The sequence below is a fragment of the Barbus barbus genome (genome assembly GCF_936440315.1).
Source record: "Barbus barbus genome assembly, chromosome: 16".
NCBI classification, from domain to species: Eukaryota; Metazoa; Chordata; class Actinopteri; order Cypriniformes; family Cyprinidae; genus Barbus; species Barbus barbus.
This window is the reverse complement of record NC_136744.1, coordinates 15050428-15068905: the sequence shown is the minus strand read 5'-3', so window position 1 is coordinate 15068905 and position 18478 is coordinate 15050428. Positions and strand designations below refer to the sequence as shown.

The following is an 18478-nucleotide window of genomic DNA, read 5'->3' as shown; positions in this document are numbered from 1 at the left end:
TAAACATTAACCATCTGTCTCTATGCGAGGTGCTCAGTCTCATTGACTTATTATAGCCTACAGCTGCTGTCTATAGTAAATCAGAACCAGTTAAATAGCCAAATAATTAAACTTAGATAATTTAATAGAGCCTATATCTTAATGAAATTATATGGTACATAAAAAATGTAGCCTAGATAGAAGACTCTCACAGATAATTACAGAAAAGACTGTTAGCACTGGATTTACCCACTTGAAAATGGATATCGTATCGTCCTAAATTTGGAGTTGTTGAATAGTTGCGTAACAGCAATTTTGTAATTCAATAATACACAAATATGCTGTTTATTTTAAATGTTTATATAGCATACTGAATCGGATAAGTGGGAATCATTTTCCATTGTAAATTTAAAAACAGGTCCAACAAAAACAGCTGCATGCATCAATTCATCAGTCAAGAGTCACACGGTTTGAGGATCCTTAATACTCTGAATTGCTCTACATGCTGCCTTTGTAGAAGATATGCTAATTATCCTGATTTAACTTAAGCTTTGAGCTGCTTTACTAAATCCAAAGCCATAACAGTCAATAATCATATATGAAACTAATTTATTTCTACATATTAATCTTGTTAATATCATACCAACCTAGCTTACCTGTAAGGACCTTCACCTACAGAGAACTTCAGCTGAGCTTAACTTGGTTTAAAGACCTAACAAACACCCAAACATCGAGAGTGTCCTTTTAAATGTCCTTTGTTGCAGCCTATAATACAAATCCAGACTATCATGTTCTATTCTCTTCAAAGAACTGAACCTTAACAATGCTTTGCCTCTTTCAACTACCAAGATGGACCTGTCAGCACCTGCCACCTGGGAATGTGGCACCTACTTAGCATGTGATGCACGAATTACAGCATCCTGCTTTCCATCCACCTCTCCATGCCTGTCTGGCATGCCAAGCACCTCATGAGGCTATGAACTATATTAAGATAACTGTAAGATAATAGACCAAATATGTTATAAATCTGGACCTTTGTCATACTAATATGATAACGTACGGACTGTTGACTGTTTGATTTGAGGGGTATCAGAATAGGCCATGGGCCAAGTTGGACTAGACACAACTTTCTCACAGTAAACAGTGACTTGGGTGGTCATATCAAGGTCAAAGGCATGAACACTGACAGTTCAGGCCACTCTAGTGACACTTATGATGATTGCAGTCTCCGTGCAGTCTGCTAAAAATAAAATAGATCCAGTATAGTCATTCAGATAGATTTAAAAGGCATGCTAGAAATATCCTAGGTGTCCTAAAAAAGTGTCCTATCCAAGAATGACACAACAAAAAACAAAAACTTCAATCTTATTATTTGTCTAAGCCAGTCGTGACCACAATATCTGCATTGTGCCTGGTAACTGTTGCACTCAGTCCAGCTGGCCTTCACGGGGCAAAGCTGTAAAACAGAGCAACAGTGCAAAGGCTCATGTCAGACATAGGGCCAAGTCTTTGTTTCAGAACCAAAACACTGGCTCAAATCTCACTCAAGACCAGTTTTGGCTCATGTAGCTATTGGTGAGAAAAGGGGCACTTAGTAGCTCAATAAATCAATTCCTCCACGGAGTCTCTTACATTTCTGAAAGTTTTAGCTCACTGAAAGTTCAATACAAAACATTAATGTTTTATTTATAAAGACAAACTCTATCATTACAATGACTGTAAATCTATCAAGATATATACTGTATCATTTTAAACAGTAAAGGATTTTTTAAATGTTATGGTAAAAACCTGTAAATTTGGTTAACAGTCTCCTTCAGTGAAAAACTGTAATAGATCGCACACCTAACGGGACACTCTATGTAATTTTATAGTTAATCTGAATACTGTTAAATATAGTTTTTTGAAGTGAAAAGGAAGAGGTCATTTTATAATTTACAGTGAAAAGCCATGAATTGACTTTTTTGATATCAGTTATGTACATTAGGGTTTACATCTTGTGTTTCATCTGGCAACCACAGATGAAAATATAGCTGCAAGCAGCAATGATGGGGCCAAGCACATCAGCGGCAAAATTAGGAGCCAAGCATAGCACAGAGCATCAGAACAACTGCAGAAATGAGTAATTGAAGCCATTTTAAGATTGCAGTCCAAATGGCTGAAAAATCATTAATAACTACTAGTAATAAGATTGAATGACTTTTCACTTTTGACCAACAGGTGGCACCATTATCAAATCGATGTGGTGTGTTCTGTGTGAGGTCACAATGGCACAAACAAAAATTGATGTCAATATGCCAAAGCATTGCAGAGATACGGCCTCAAGTGTCATATTGGCATCATAACACAAATTTGTTGTTATGGTATGTGAAAACTGTTTTGTCTATCAACACAAATTCCATAACTTTTTGTCAGCATGGTCTGAAGATGATATGATTACATTTTTGTGAAAATCGGACCAACGGTCTAGGAGGAGTTCGAAAAAGTAGGTTTTTAAAGAAAGGAAGAGAGGAAGTTTGGCTGACTACGGCAACATTGTTATCACTGTTCTCAGCATGACCCCTAGGAATCTATAAATATCAGTCTCATTACAATAGGCAAAATTCACAGAAAGATATAAGCATTTATTTGACATTTCATTTTGACCACAAGGTGGCACTGTCTGAAAACATTTTGAGTACTTTCAGGTCATGGTCTCCATGGTATATATAAAGTTTCGGAATGGTACACCACTGCATTCATAAAATATAGCATTTTATATCATAAAACTCCATTATAGTCAATGGCAATTTCATGTTTTGTTCAATTATAGCGACACCAAGAGGCACAATCCCACCAAATTTTTTACGTGTCCTTAGAGTGTGCCCATACATATGCGTGTCAAATTTGGTGAAAATATCTCATTCTGTTTTGGAGTTATAGACATATATGTGTGTAAGTAGATGAAAAATTACTGACTGTTGAGTTTGTTTGCATTTTTGTGCCACTTACTATCAAAATTTTGGCAATTGGGCATTAGCATATAGCCGGGACGCTAAGTTTCCGAACTTCCTACGGTGGTTTCATGTCGATCGGAGTAACGGTTTCTAAGATTTTGCCAGATGTTTTTTAAGCGCTACAATGCAACGTAGCACAAATCATAAGGCTAAACCTGGGAAGTTTGGTATTGATGGACTCGGCAACGATTCAAGAGTCTAAAAAGGTGACTCCTGTGAAAATAAGTCAACCCCACCCAAAGTTATAAGCATGTGAAGATTTGATGCTTCGAAACTTCTCAGGCTCCTTCAGGGCATTGTGCTGATTACCCATACCAAGTTTCGTAACGATACGTTAATTTGTTCGTAAAATATAGCATTTTACTACAAAATTCAACATGACCGACGCCCAAAATGGCTGACATGGGACAATTTGATATGGTTGGACTCGGCATGATGCACCAAATCTAAAGAGACCATTTTTCAGATTTTTGGCAAAACCATTCACAAGTTATAAGCAAAAATATGCATTTTTCATATCTCCTGACCACTAGGTGGCACAGCGCCGAAACACTGCAGGTCGCCTCAGGTCATGCTTGTTATAACAAACACTAAGTTTCGTGTCAATATGCCAAACCCTTGCGGAGATATAGCCTCAGATCCATTTTTGCGTGCTTTTCGGCGAATTCGTTAGTGTGGTATTCGAGAACGCTTCCACGAATCGACTTGAAATCCATAACTTTTTGCCTCCATGGTCTGTAGATGATCTGAGCCAATTTTGGTGAGAATCAGACAAATCGTCTAGGACGAGTTTGACAAAGTAGGTTTTACGAACAATTGAAGATAGCGAAAAAACTAAACCTTGAGATTTTTGAATTTTGGACTTTATTCGACTTGGCTTGAGCCAAGGATTCAGAGGAAAAATTTTCATTTCGTGGCTTACTGTTCAAAAGTTATTAGCATTTCAAAATTGAATTTTTGGACAAGTGGTGGCGCTAGAGAGTTTAAGTTAGAGACTCCAAATTTGGTGTGGTTACTATTGACAGTATCATCTATCAGTGTGCCAAATTTTACAACTTTCCCGCAATCGGTTCTATGGGCTGCCATTGACTTTCGGCGAAAGAAACGGAAGAAGAATAATAAGAACGCTAACGATTACAATAGGTGCCTACGTACCTTCGGTGCTTGGCCCCTAATAATGATGAAATAAAATACCTCATCCTACTAACACGCATTTATGAGCTTTTCTACTAAATTGCAATTATCACATAGCATACTACCTCTACTCAACCCAATTTTCAGTCACAGTATGTTTTAAATTCAGAATATTATCAATAACGCACTGTGTCAATATCAATAACACACAAGTGGTAACTATTTGCAGTTTGTTTTGTTTGATTTAGGTTGATGTTAAATTATACATTATTTAATATAATCTTACATATTTTACACACACACACATATAAAAATAAAGGGTCCCTTTGGTGAGTTTATTTCTGTGAGCAACACCTCGGTCTTGTGAGCGACTAATATTTCCCGCATATCAATAATGTTGCTGAAAGCCTTTCAAGAACTTGGCAAAACCCTGTGAAATTCAGCCAGATATTCCGCATTTTGATGGCAGAACTATTGGCACAATAAAAGACTTTTCAAATAAAAACTGTGAGAACTCTCCAACCATCACAATATCCAGCAAAGTTAATAAGTCACAGCATTAGATTTTAAAGCACAGCTGAAGGTCATGTACATCCCGCACTGTTTTCCATTCCATTATGCCAGTCCTATTAAAATAATAAAGGGGGTGACACAAGAAAAAGAACCGTGATATTCCACCCAAGAATCTCTGGGGATTGGCTCATTTTATTTCCATGACAGCTTTTAAAGAGTGCAGCTTTAATACACAAAGGAGATCTACAAGGGGCCTGCTGTAGCCAGAGCGAGGGGGCCGGACGGGAGGGGGGCTCTTACATAACACAGCTTGACTTCTGCTTTATCAACAAATGGCAGAGGGGGACAGAGAGAGAGAGTAAAGCTCACCAGGATCACAGCAAACAGCTCCAAACATGGCTCGAGAGTAGCGCTGTAGAAGAACAACCGTGGGTGTTTAATTGAGAATAGCCCATCAGTACCGTAAACATCTTCAGCAGACACACTGGACGGAGGCCGAGACTGTCATACTCTCAACACATTTAAACAACAGCATCATATAAGGAAATGTATTCAACTGTGGTATTTGCCTCAGCCAACATTCATCTACACGTGTATTTTTTCAGAGCATGACATTACTGTCAGAGAAACCTCTCAGCTATATTACGGAATAATAGGAAAGGTGATGAACAACTGAAAAGGGAGCTAATAATGCCAACAAAACAAATACAGGTGTAGATAATATTAATGCTGATGATTAATGCTAATAGTCAAAGATTTGTGAGCTTATTTTATTTTACTTACTATTCTGAACTCCTATGGGCTTTCAGAAACACAAGCAATGCATATCAAGCAGTTTTTCTATTACAAAAATGCTCAGACTTTTGAAGCTGACCCACCAAGCAGAGTTGTTGAGTTTAATTAGTGCATTTCAAATAGACCTATGCACAAAAAAAATAGTTTTGGGGTTTAATCCTATTTGTCTTTTCCCAGCATTGACAGGGATATGAATAATTAGTTTCCTTGTTTGACTGTTTGCCAGTTTTATTTACATTTGTTCTGGTCCTATTATTAGTAACTTGCTGTCTTGCAACATTAAGAGTTCATTCCTATATTATTAACATGATTAGTTTGTTGATTATTAAGTGTTTGTGTGTGTAAGTGTGTAAGTAATTCAATATTATTTTATTATTATTTGTGTGCTAGTAACGGTATGTTGCTCCAGGGAACACAGGACGAAGGAAATATTCCAAAGAGATATTTTTAATAACAAAAAGGAAGATAAACAACGTCTACAACAGCAGAACGTAAGTCACTTTAAGACTGGACATAAAACTGAGGGAACAGAAGGTATAAAAAGCATATGGAAACTGAGGAGCAAACGAGATGATTAATTAAACACAGGAGAAGAGACTAAACTAATTACAGGAAACAAGAACAGGAAATACCAAATATGGTCAAAACAGAAACTGAAAGGAAACCTACATGTGACAGTGTGTGTGTGTGTGTTTGTGTTGGTGTGTGTGTGTGTGTGTGTGTGTGTGTGTGTGTGTGTGTGTGTGTGATGGTTTTCATGTGATGTGGTCAATAGTTTAGGACAACAAGCACTTTACTCTCTAAGACATGTAAATTCATTTAAAGAAAAGAAATGCATAACATTAAATTATTTAAAACAGTGTAAATAAGGGGAACTTTACAATTATTTTGAGTTTATCTTTAATCTTGGACATACAGTCATGGCCAAAAATATCGGCACCCTTGGTAAATATGATCAAAGAAGGCTGTGAAAATTAATCTGCATTGTTAATCCTTTTGATCTTTTATTTAAAAAAATCACAAAAATCTAACCTTTCAAGGATAATAAGAATTTAAAATGGGGGGAAATATCATTATGAAATAAATGTTTTTCTCAAATACACGTTGGACACAATTATTGGCACCCCTAGAAATTCTTATGAGTAAAATATCTCTGAAGTATATTCCCATTCATATTCAGACTTTTGAGCACTCCAGGGTGATTATGAACATTAAATTATCCAGCCATGGCTTCCTGTTTCACAGAAATATAAATAGGAGGGAAAACAAAGCCCAAATTCCCTTAATCATCCATCACAATGAGAAAAACCAAAGAATATATTTCTGATGTGCAGCAAAAGATAATTGAGCTTCACAAATTAGTGAAGTGGCTTTAAGAAAAGAGCTAGAGCAGTGAAAATTCCCATTTCCACCATCAGGGCAATAATTAAGCATTTCCAATCAACATAAAATGTTACGAAACTGCCTGGAAGAGGATATGTGTCTATATCGTCCTAATGCACGGTGAGAAGGAGAGTTTGAGTGGCTAAAGACTCTCCAAGGACCACAGCTGAGTCTCGGGGTCAGAAAAAAAAAAAAGTCAAACAGCACCTACATCACCACATGTTGTTTGGGAGGGTTTCAAGAAAAATTCTCCTAGCTCATCCAAAAACAAACTCCAGCATATTCAGTTATCAGACACGACTGGAACTTCAAATGGGACTGGCTTCTATGGTCAGATGAAACTAAAAAATTAGCTTTTTAGCAGCAAACACTCAAGATGGGTTTGGTGAACACAGGGATAAAAAGTACCCCATGTGTACAATGAAATATACTTCTGTATTTTTGATGTTGTGGGCCTATATTTCTGCTGCAGGTCCTGGACATCTTGTTTAGACAAATGGCATCATGGATTCTATCAAATAACAACAGATAAAAAAATCAATAAGTGACTCACTCTGTTAGAAATCTTATAATGGGCCATGTTTGGATCTTCCAACCATACAATAATCCAAACACAAACCTCAAAAACAACACAAAAATGGGTCACTGAGCACAAAACCAAGCTTCTGCTATGGCCATTCCAGTCCTCTGACCTGAACCCTGTAGAAAATGAGTGAGGTGAACTGAAGAGAAGAAGCACCATCATGGAGCTGTGAATCTGTATGATCTGGAGAGATTCTGGATGAAGGAATGGTCTCTGATCTCTTGTCAGGTGTTCTCTAACCTCATCAGGCATTATAGGAGAAAATTTAGAGCTGTTAAACTGGCAGATGGAGGTTTCAAAAAATATTGAATAAAAGGGTGCCGTTAATTGTCGCCAATGTGTATTTGAGAAAAACATTTATTTCATAATAATATTTCCCCCCATTTTAAATTCTTATTATCCAGTGAAAGGTTGGATTTTTGTGATTTTTTTAAATAAAAGATCAAAAGGATTAACAATGCAGATTCATTTTCACAGCCTTCTTTGATCAGATTTACCAAGGGTGCCGATATTTTTGGCCTTGACTGTATGTATTATTTTGAATTAAATATATATAGAAGTATATATTATATACAAGTTATATTAAGATATGCACTGTTTAAAAGTTTGTGGTCAGTAATATATATATTTAAGAAATTAATACTTTTATTCAGCAAGGACATGCTAAAATCAAAGATCAAAAGTAAATTATTTTACATTGTTACAAAAATTTCTGCTGTTCTTTTGACATTTCTAATCATCAAAGGATCTTTAAAAAAAAGCATCACAGCTGTTAATAATAAGACATTTTAAATTGTAATATTTCACATTATTACTGTGACTATAGTTTTTATCAAATAAATGCAGCTTTGGTCATGGACTTAGTATACGCCCCCCCCCCCCCCACAATACTAATAGTTTCCATTTTCCATGATTAACAACCTGTTTCTAAGTAAAGACTACTATTTTAGTTAGAATTACTAAAATTAACAACTGTTAAGAGATTCCGCTCACAATCACCTGGCTTTATTACTAATGAAACATTTCCGTACCACCACCGAACACTTATAGCACACTATTAGCCTGGCTACTGAGAGCTATCTTCACCAGTAAAACAGTCAGCGTTCATGCCATCTGATACAGAGTGACATTTAAAATAACAACTGATATTACATCATTGAATACAGAAGCCCATTATGTCTGGAAGATGTTCTAGTGCACAGCTGTGTATAGATGAGTCAAAGTCTCCGGGTCTGGCCCATGCAGGCCTCGGCATTTGCTGACCAGGACAACAGGGAGCCACAGAGGGAGGGGTACGCAGCACACGGCGCATGCACAGTATCAACCGCAGCCCAAGCCAGCAAAAAAGCCTTTGTGCATAGCATGGATGTTCTAGAAGGACTGATGGGGAAATGATAATGAGTTTCACACTTGGGATGCAAAGCAGTGCGTAACGGGGCGGCTTTTGATATCGAATGACTGACAAAGCTCATAAGGCATGCAGGGATTTATTTTGTTGGTAATAAAAATAAAAATGGACCAGACTGAGATCTGGGATACTGAATTTTGGCGCCTAAGTGAACAACTCAGGATGTGACACATAGGGGTTGATGACATATCATATAAGAGCAAAAAGTAATAATAATGTTCCAAGTTCCAAAAAAAAAAGGATTAATAAAAGATTATAAGAATGCTAACATTTTACAGTAAGATTCCATTAGTTAATGTTGATTAACAAATTAACTAACAATGAGCAGTACATTTGTTACAGTATTTATTAATTTATTATCTTAGTTGATAAAAATGCAATTGTTCAATGTTGATTCATGTTAGCTCAGGTCCATTAAATAATATTAACAGATACAACTTTTGATTTAATGTATTAGTAAATCTTGAAATTAACATTTACTAAGATTAATAAAAGCTTTAGAAGTATTTTTCATTGTTAGTACTAATGTAGTTCACTAATATTAACAAATGGAACCTCACTGTAAAATGTTACCATAAAAAATTTACTTAAGGTTTTCTTTTTAATAATTTCATTATTTTAATGAGGCTTTTTATAAGTTGTCACCCTGACATTTGTGATTTTATACACCAAAAAATATCAAATTATATTTTAATTCAGAATATAAAATCATGATAATCATAGAACATGTTTAAGTGTCAGTCCTCTGTCGTGTGTGTCATGTGTTCCCACCTCATGTTTCCATATTTGGTTTGTTTTCTGTCCTTGTTAAATGTGATCATTAGTTAATTCTTGTTCAGCTGTGTTTGTCTCGTTATCTATGATTATCCTGTGTATTTATAGTCCTGTCTGTTCAGTTTGATTTCGTCTGGTCTACTCGTTACCCCCGGTATTTCCTGTCTGTAAGCCTGGTCTTGTCCTGCCATGTCTTCAGTAAAGACTATTATTTTGAGTTACATCCTCGTCTGCATGTTCTCGTGTGTGCACTGTGACAGTAAGTTATTGTATTATGTAATGTGTATATATTGTTTGGAATTAATTAATTGATAACTCAAAAAGCCACAATTGGCCTTAAATTTATACATACTAACCATAACTATTATTAGTTATTACTATTAACATGTATTGGTTGCTTTGTGCTATGCACACAGTGTGTACAAAGAAAAATCTGTGAAAATGCATCCCAAAGTACCGTGTTAATATGAAGGAATTTTATTTTTCACGGGTGTTTTTAACTATTTTGAATCACACTGCATTGTGGTGTTTTATGGTTGAAGGAAATATCCATAAATGTAAAATGATTTCTTTTTAAAATGATTTTTTTTTTTTTTTTTTTTTTGCAATAAAGCCATTTTGTGCTGGAAATCTCACCAGTCAACAATTCATCAATATTATTCTAACCAACAAAGATTGTAGGCCTCCCACTTGCAATGCAGACAGACAACTGTTTCAGGCCTCTCAGTTATGTGACTGGTGCATGATAATTTTGTCAGGGGATGTAGACTATTCAACCACACCTAAAAACGGCTCCGTGATAATCCAGACATTTCAAGTGCTTCCCTAATGATGGAGGACCCCAAATCTCAGTATTGAGCAACACCACCAGGCACAGCCTTTATAAAGCAAGCCAAGCCATACACATTCTCACACACACACACACACTTGGACTTCACACACTCTTGAAAGCTGAATAGTTCAAAGCGATCTGAAAAACGCAATATTAACACATTATCTGAATATCCATCACGCTGAGTGTCCCAGCTATGTGTTACATGGCAAATAAATGAAGTGCATTATGTTTAAGCCCTGACATATCATTGTCACGTTCTGTCTAAATATGATCTGCACTCAAACTATGAACTCTCATCGGGCAAACATCATCTCAACACTGACTTCAAGCCAGCTGGTCCACAATCTGTCAAAGCAGCAAGAGGTGAAAAGAAAAATCTGTCAGCACAACACAATCTGAAGCAGAGATGGTCTGTTCAACTTCTTGTTTGCATTAGCGTGTTGCTTTGTGCACACAGACCTTGAAATTTGTAGCGCTGACAAAGCATCCAGACTCACACACACATCAAGTGCCACTCAAAGGAAAGTATGGGGTTAGATGAATGTTGCTAAGCGACATGGTGTAACATTGAAATGGTTTGGATGGGAGTGGATGTGGTCTATGATCTGTCAAGGGCACCTCAATCATTGTCTGAGGCTGCAGGTAACCAAAAGCATGCAGACATTCAGACCAATAGCATGATAATGAGTGTGATTTTGCTTTTAAATAACAGTTAAATGAGTTAAAGGGTTAGCTCACCCAAAAATGAAAATTCTGTCATTAATTACTCAACCTCATGTCATTCCAAACCCGCAAGACCTTTGTTCGTCTTCGGAACACAAATTAAGATATTTTTTATTAAATTCGAGAGCTCTCAGACCCTCCAGAATTCAGAAGAATTGTTGAATAAAGCCATTATTTTTGTTTTCTTTGAGCACAAAAAGTATTCTCGTAGCTTCGTAAAATTAAAAAGAACCCCTGATGTCACATGGATTATTTTACCGATGTCCTTGCTACGTTTCTGGACTTGGGAACATTGCAGTTGTGTTGCTGTCTGTGGAGGATCTGAGAGCTCTCGGATTTAATCCGAAATATCTAATGATCAATAGTTAATGATTCAATGACTTACTCACTTTTTTTCATTCCTAAATAAACCTGAATTTTCAAACGAAATGACTGACAGAATAAAGCAACTTGTCGTAACTTGTTAAGTTTAAAAAGAATATTGATAATAATACATAATATAATATATATTTTATTTATAATAATATTTACCTCACTATTTCTCTGTGTTTGGAAAATGCAGTTTTACTAATGTCTCCTCGAATTAAAAAACAAATATATACAGAACTTGCATTTCTATAATTATTAGCATACCTCCCTGGCTGTGTGTTTTCTTTTATTAATATTTTATAGTAGTTTTGAATGTTGACTGTTTTTTTCTGTTGCATTTTAAATTCTAATAAAAAAAAGAGAGATTTTTTACATTTACTTTGGTATACATGTAAGTCAACTTTACTCGTGTAAGTAAACTTTGGACTAAATTTATGTTTTTCCAAGTTATTTATTCATTTTAAATCCAATAAAGTACAACAGAAAAACAAAGTCATTCAAAACTATAGTAAATACAAGAAAAGAAACTTAAAATTGCTATAGGACTGTATATTAGCACTATTAAAACGCTGCCCCACCAATCAAATTTGAGGGCTGGACAAATAGTTATATATACAGAATGGATGCTTTGTTTTTAAGCAAATAAATAAGCAGCTTAATTTATTAATGGACACTGGACATGAATAATGTTATGACATATTTGTAATTGCAAATGGTTGTAAATTGTAAAATGCAATACAACCAATTACACCACAGCAATATTCTACACTGATTTCCTGGAGATTTTCAGAATTATTAAAAGTCACCTGTGTAACTGATAAAGACAACAACACATGATCTCATAATTAGCCCAAAGTGCAAATAACCTCTTGTTTAAAAAACTGAGGATACTATGAATATGGTAAACCCCTCAATCCTATGGATGTGAGTGACTCAGGCGCTCCACACTCCACCATGATTTTAATCTCACTCAGAACACTTCCTCTGTCTATGACCAGAGCCCAGTGCTTCATTCCATCTGCTGGCATATGCCTGCCCTCGCTCTCTCACCAATTCCTGCCTGTTTTTATCCAATTTGAGTGATATGCAAAACAAAAACGTGCCTAAGGACATACAATAACAAATCTAAAGGCTTAATTTTTGGTTAACAAGTGTTTCAATAGCAGTGAAATTAGAAGTGGCAGCAAATGGCACTAGGAGAAATGGATAATAGCATGTTATTAGCAGTCAAATCATGTCTTGGCATAATTGCAGTGCTACAAAAAGGTTTTTACTAACTTGACAAACCATGTAAAAACTTTTATGGCTTTATCAGTGCTTACAGAGGTGTAAAAATAGTTCAAAATCCTGAGGTCTCATGGCCTATACTATAGATCTATAGATCTAAAAAATTTCTGTAAATTTACAAGGAAATTTAACAGTAAAATGCTGTTTTCATACAATAACCGTACGTTACTGTTTTTTGCAATGCATTGTGGGACAAGATGACCAGCAACAGTAAGACACTGTTATTTTAACAGCATAATACCATATTTTCCCTTGTACGTGCGCATAGGACGACATCTTAGTTTATCTGTATGAGGTAATTTTGCAGCTCTGCCTTTTATTGTTTAATTTTTAAAGTACTTATTACTTTTAAATATTAAAGTTTAAACATCCAATTAAGCTTTTGGGATCTAAATTGGATTCGTGATCATGTGTTTTTATCAGCAAGTTACCACAGGAGCGTGAACCCTTTGAACGAACTGTCGTCGTATCACACACAAACTGGTAAGAAACTCTCTTTTTTTTTTCTAACCTGCACATCCTAAACTTTATCTGAGTAAAAAATACTGTATAATGATGTTGTTTATCTTGTGTGCATGGTTACAATTTTAGCGTGAGGTTCACACCGTCCATTATCTGCTGCTGTTAGTTGCAACTACGCTTTTGGTTTTATCTGTAAGTTACCAAGAACAATTCTGAATATTAACATACATTATAAAGAGCCAGCAAAGTGTAATTTGATGACAAGATAGTGTGTTTTAATCACTGAACAGTAACAGAGCAAGATATGATAGCATTGTTAGCTCGTTAGCATACTGTATAAGTTTACTCAAACTGCATTTGATTTGCTATTTACTACCATCACAATTTATGCAATGGACACATGTCCCAATCTTTATGTAAGCAAAAGATATGTGTGTATGAACAAAATTCATAATTCTTGCATGATTACTGTGAATGTGCAAACCACTGCTAGGGATTGCAAAAATAGCGGAATGACAGTCGACAGACGGTTTTATTTTATTTTTAAACTTTGTTTACATTTTTTTTTGTGGGGGATGTCTGTAATTGGTTAACTAGAGAAGCTATCTGTTCTTTACGTTATGTTATTCTTGTCCTTGTAGTTCAACTACTGAAGGCTGACTTTGCAGAGAAGCAAAGGACTCATTCTTTTAAAAATAAATGTAAGTTTGCCTATTGTTTGTTGAAGTAATCATTCACCTAAAAATGGTTCTCTCATAATTACTGAACCTTATGCTGTCTCAAACTCTTAGGACTTTTTCTTGGAGGACAGGTGAAGATATTGTCATGGAGAAATGATGTCTGTTCTGACCATACAGTGGAAGACCAGTGGGAACCAAACTGTCGAGCTCCAAAAGGAACATAAAGGTATGATTAATCACCAGTCATTTTGTCTGATATCAAAATATCAGACCTAAGGACCACAAATTAGAGAATGGAATTGCAAATACAGTGAAAATAGTTTTCACCCAATTGAATCACTTCAGAAAACTGGCTAAACCATGTGAGTAATAATCTTTATCCTCCATTTACTGTTTGTCTGTTGCTACTTGAAAGTTTGATCCCCATTTTCTTTTGCATCGTAGGGACAAACAGGCATATCATCTTCATTCAAAATCATCTATTGCATCATCAGAGTTTAAATCAGCATACAGGTGAGTAAATTATCAGAAAATTATCATTTTGATTTCCTACTCTGAATCTAAGAGGCTGTAGAATATTGCAACAAGTAGCACATTGTTTTTTGTTTGTTTGTTTTGTTTAGTTTTTTAATTTGTCATTTGCAGATACTGTGAGCCATCTTAAATTGTTTTCTTTACTAATAGATGTCTGCCACTCCTTCTGACCTTGAGAATATGGGTAACCTGCCTTTGATTCCCTGCTTGATCCTTCTTGGTAAGTATATCATATTAGATATGTCTGCATTTTGTTTCACTAAAACAAAGCTCATGCTCCAGACTGACACTAGTTTCTATTGTCAGCAAAAGATCTACCTTAAAGGGTTACTCCACCTCAAAATTGAAAAATAAATCGGTAAAATAGTTCATGTGACATCATAGCTATGAGAATACTTTTTTGTACGCAAATAAATAAAATAATGACGTTATTCAACAATTTGTCTCCTCCACATCACTGAAGCACTATTTTGGAGAGTATCTATTGAACGCAAACAGTATATGCTGTCCTGTGTCAGCTGCACCACGTGGATACGTTTTCTACATTTATTTATGCTTTCATTTGAATGAAAACAACGTATCCGTAACTTCGCACACTTACGGTTGAACCCCTGATGTCACAAGGATAATTTTACTGATGTCCTTGCAACTTTTCTGGACGTTGATTGTGTTAATTACATTGCTTTCAATGGGAGGGTTAGAGAGCTGTCAGAACGCATCAAAAACATCTTAATTTATGTTCCGAAGACAAACAAAGCTTTTACAGGTTTAGAACAACATGGGGGTAAGTGATGATTTTCGTTTTGGGGTGGAGTAACCCTTTAATGTGCCTCATATTAGAAACCACTTATTATAAATGCAGTATGTATGACTTATCAAAATCATACACTGGAAAACGTTTAGAATTTAAACTTGTCTACTCTTATTCTTTAGATACTTTGCTGGAATAAATCCAGAAAAGAGGATCAAAGCTGCATGGAGAAAAGAGGTGTCTTAAATAACTGGAAAAACTGCAGAAGAAGACCCAAGATGACGAAGACGACCATCAGTCCAGAAGTATCTCATCCTTAACTCAAACTTATGCTGTCTCAAATCTGTAGTTCTTTCTCTTGAAGGACAAATTAAGATATTGTCATTAAGAAATATTTGCCCATACAATGGAAGACAAATGGGAGCCAAACCTGTCAGCTCCAAAAGGAACATAAAGTTATGATTAATCAAAGACACCAAAATATCAGATCAAAGGACCACAAATGAGAGATTGCAATTGCAAGAAGTACAGTGAAAAGTGTTTTCACCCAAACAAATTGAATCACTTCAGAAAACTGCCTAAGTATTTGAAAGTTTGATCCCCATTTTATTTTGCATTGTATGGACAAACAGACATTTCACCTCCATTAAATTATCATCATCTATATCAGAGTTTAAATTGGCTAATGCTGAAAAAACATTAGCTGGTGTTCACTGAAGCTTGATTTGAGAGTATATTTGCATTTTATGAACAAAGACTTTATGTACAGTATGTTTGTATGTTTGGATGCATGCCTGTTTTAGGGCATATTGTAAAAGTTTATCTAGTGTTGTATCAAAATAAAAAACAAAACATAACTTGACTTTGTTCTCTTTTGTAATACACGGTCAAATAGAAAATGCAGGGTATAATCTGCATTTAAAATTGAGATCATGGAATTATGAGTAGTATGTAATTTAACAGATATATGCTGCTAAATTACAGTAGTATACTGTAGATGACAAAACAGCATTTTACTGTTAATTTAAAAAACAGTAGCACACTGTATTTTTACAGTATGATGCTGGCAACCACAGCTGCCAGTAGATTACCGTTTTTTTACAGGGAAATTTTTTACAGTGTATATGTAACAACCTGATGATCCTATCAGCCAATATCAAATGAATGAGTTTGTCATATCATTCACAAGACAACTCATTCAAACAGTGTTTCACCACCAATCTTTGGGGCGCCTGTTCACCACACTAGACAGTAACATGATTCTACACAAAGCTTATAAAATATTAAGCAGGCAACACAAATTATTCATTATCTTTGTAAGGAGACGGCTTCCAAAGACGCTGGCATGAACTTCTCACAAATGTTGCAGTCTCTCACCTACTTAAGATTTTAATGTTGTTCACTTCCTCTTGCTGAAATACTATATATCTCCTGTGCCAGAGGACGATGATAACATCATGTATGTCTGGCACAGGTGTTGAGCTGAAACGTCTGTAAACACACATACAAATTTTTCACAGGGTGTGACTTTTAAGGTGCAAGATGTTCCTTCTTTTTTGCCAGTGTACAATCCTCTTGTCAGTGCGCTTCAGTTGCATTACAACTTCATTATGCTATTATATATATAAGGAATAGAACAGAACAGAACTGCTATATTATAGCAGGAAAAGTATGTTATTAAGTTTAAAAGTTATGTTAATAAGTTTATACATCTGGTTTTCAAAACCTGGTAATTTAACCAGGTTAACTAATTTGAAAAGAACAAGAACACCCTTCGATTTTAAAATGTAAGAATTCTAAATTTAGGAATACTGCTTTGTCTTCAATTTAAATGATTAGAATTTTTTTTTAAATAATTCTTCCAGGGGATTTAGAATTTTGGTTAATGTATTGCCTGTGTGGTGGACAGTTTATTATGAGACGTTTACATCAGTAAAAGTGGGACATACAACACAATTGAAATAAATGTTGGATAAAGAAGAAAAGTCAGCCTCATTATACTTTTACTGTTATTTTTTATATGCAATCTGGAAGGTAAGTTACCAACAAAATATATTTCTGAAAAACTGATTGGTTTCTAGCTTGATTGTGCTGGTGATTTATGGTCTACAGATGATAGATAAACTACGAGCCTGTGAGACTGAGGTTGACCTGGCAGACCACCATGATAAGCTAGCTGGCAGACCACTGGATCTGATAGACTATACAAGTTCCACAAACCATTTTAAGGTGAAAAAAGTTATTTTAGATGTAGGTGGATTAGAGCATCAAAAAAGCTCAGGCTGAGAGTGAAAAGCTTTTATCCCACTAAAAGCCTACTGCATAGTTCATCTACTATACATCTGCCGCATACACCCCACTGCTGTACAACTACAGGCATTTTTATCACAAAAATATATTTAAATTGTCCCGTTTAATTTTTTCAAGCCACAAACAATGCGATGGATTGAACTCGTGAAGTGTCGTTTCACTGTCCTGCTCCCTCCGCATATTTAGTGAATCCTATTCTATTCCTTATTTGGATGTCAACTGCAGCCGAAGTCAGATCTCTTTTCCTGCGGAATACAAATAATCTCTATCCCATCTCCTTCATCGGACACATTATAAACGCTCGTGCCTTCAATAAGCACTGCAATTCATAGTTCCATCCTTTACATCCGCCAATATATCCATAAAACGAGCACTATATAATAATGCCACTAATGCTGAAGTGACTGAAACACTGCACATTTGTCTGCAACGGATGGCTGCTGCGGTTTATTATAATAAACCCTGGGCCAAATAATAGTGCCCCAGACGAAATAAACACGCAAACTTTCTGTCTTAGTTTGATGTGAAATATCACTGAGGTATTCAAATACTGGGAATATGACTGCGAATGAAGCAGGCGTTGCGTAATACCCACCTTTCTGAGGAAGCAGTCCAGGTTTCCGTATTGATAACGCTGCTGCACGCTGAACAGTGACGGTCACCGCACGCCGCTCGCGCTCTCCCGTGCATGGAGCCTCTCACGCTCTCATCACATTATCACTGAGTGGGAGGAGAGGGGCGTTCCGTAGAGGCACAGACGTTTAATCAAACTTTCATTTTAATAAAGGTGCATTTTCAGTGCACATTTAAATTATTAATAACGATAATAACAAAAAAAAAACATTTAAATGACACATATTATATTTCGTTAATAACGTCCTAGTAGATATTAAATTACAACAATAAAAATGATGCTAGTTTACATGTTGGCAATATTCATTTTTGGGTAATGATAATCAAGTTAT

At 35.6% G+C, this 18478-nt stretch overlaps 1 protein-coding gene across 12 annotated transcripts in view; it reads right to left on the bottom strand.

Moving 5' to 3' along the window:
- The window catches only part of LOC306882615 (sorbin and SH3 domain-containing protein 1-like), a 56643-nt gene extending 38408 nt beyond the window's left edge, over window positions 1-18235 (bottom strand). For 5 of the 12 annotated variants that reach the window (XM_079437354.1, XM_079437357.1, XM_079437359.1 and 2 more), the window contains exon 1: window positions 18109-18235. The gene's annotated coding sequence lies outside the window, so the exon portion shown is untranslated. Of the gene's footprint in view, window positions 1-626; window positions 936-18108 lie in introns of those variants that run through there. The other 7 variants (XM_079437350.1, XM_079437358.1, XM_079437351.1 and 4 more) reach the window with 3 other exon arrangements.
- Between the last annotated feature and the right edge of the window lie 243 nt (window positions 18236-18478).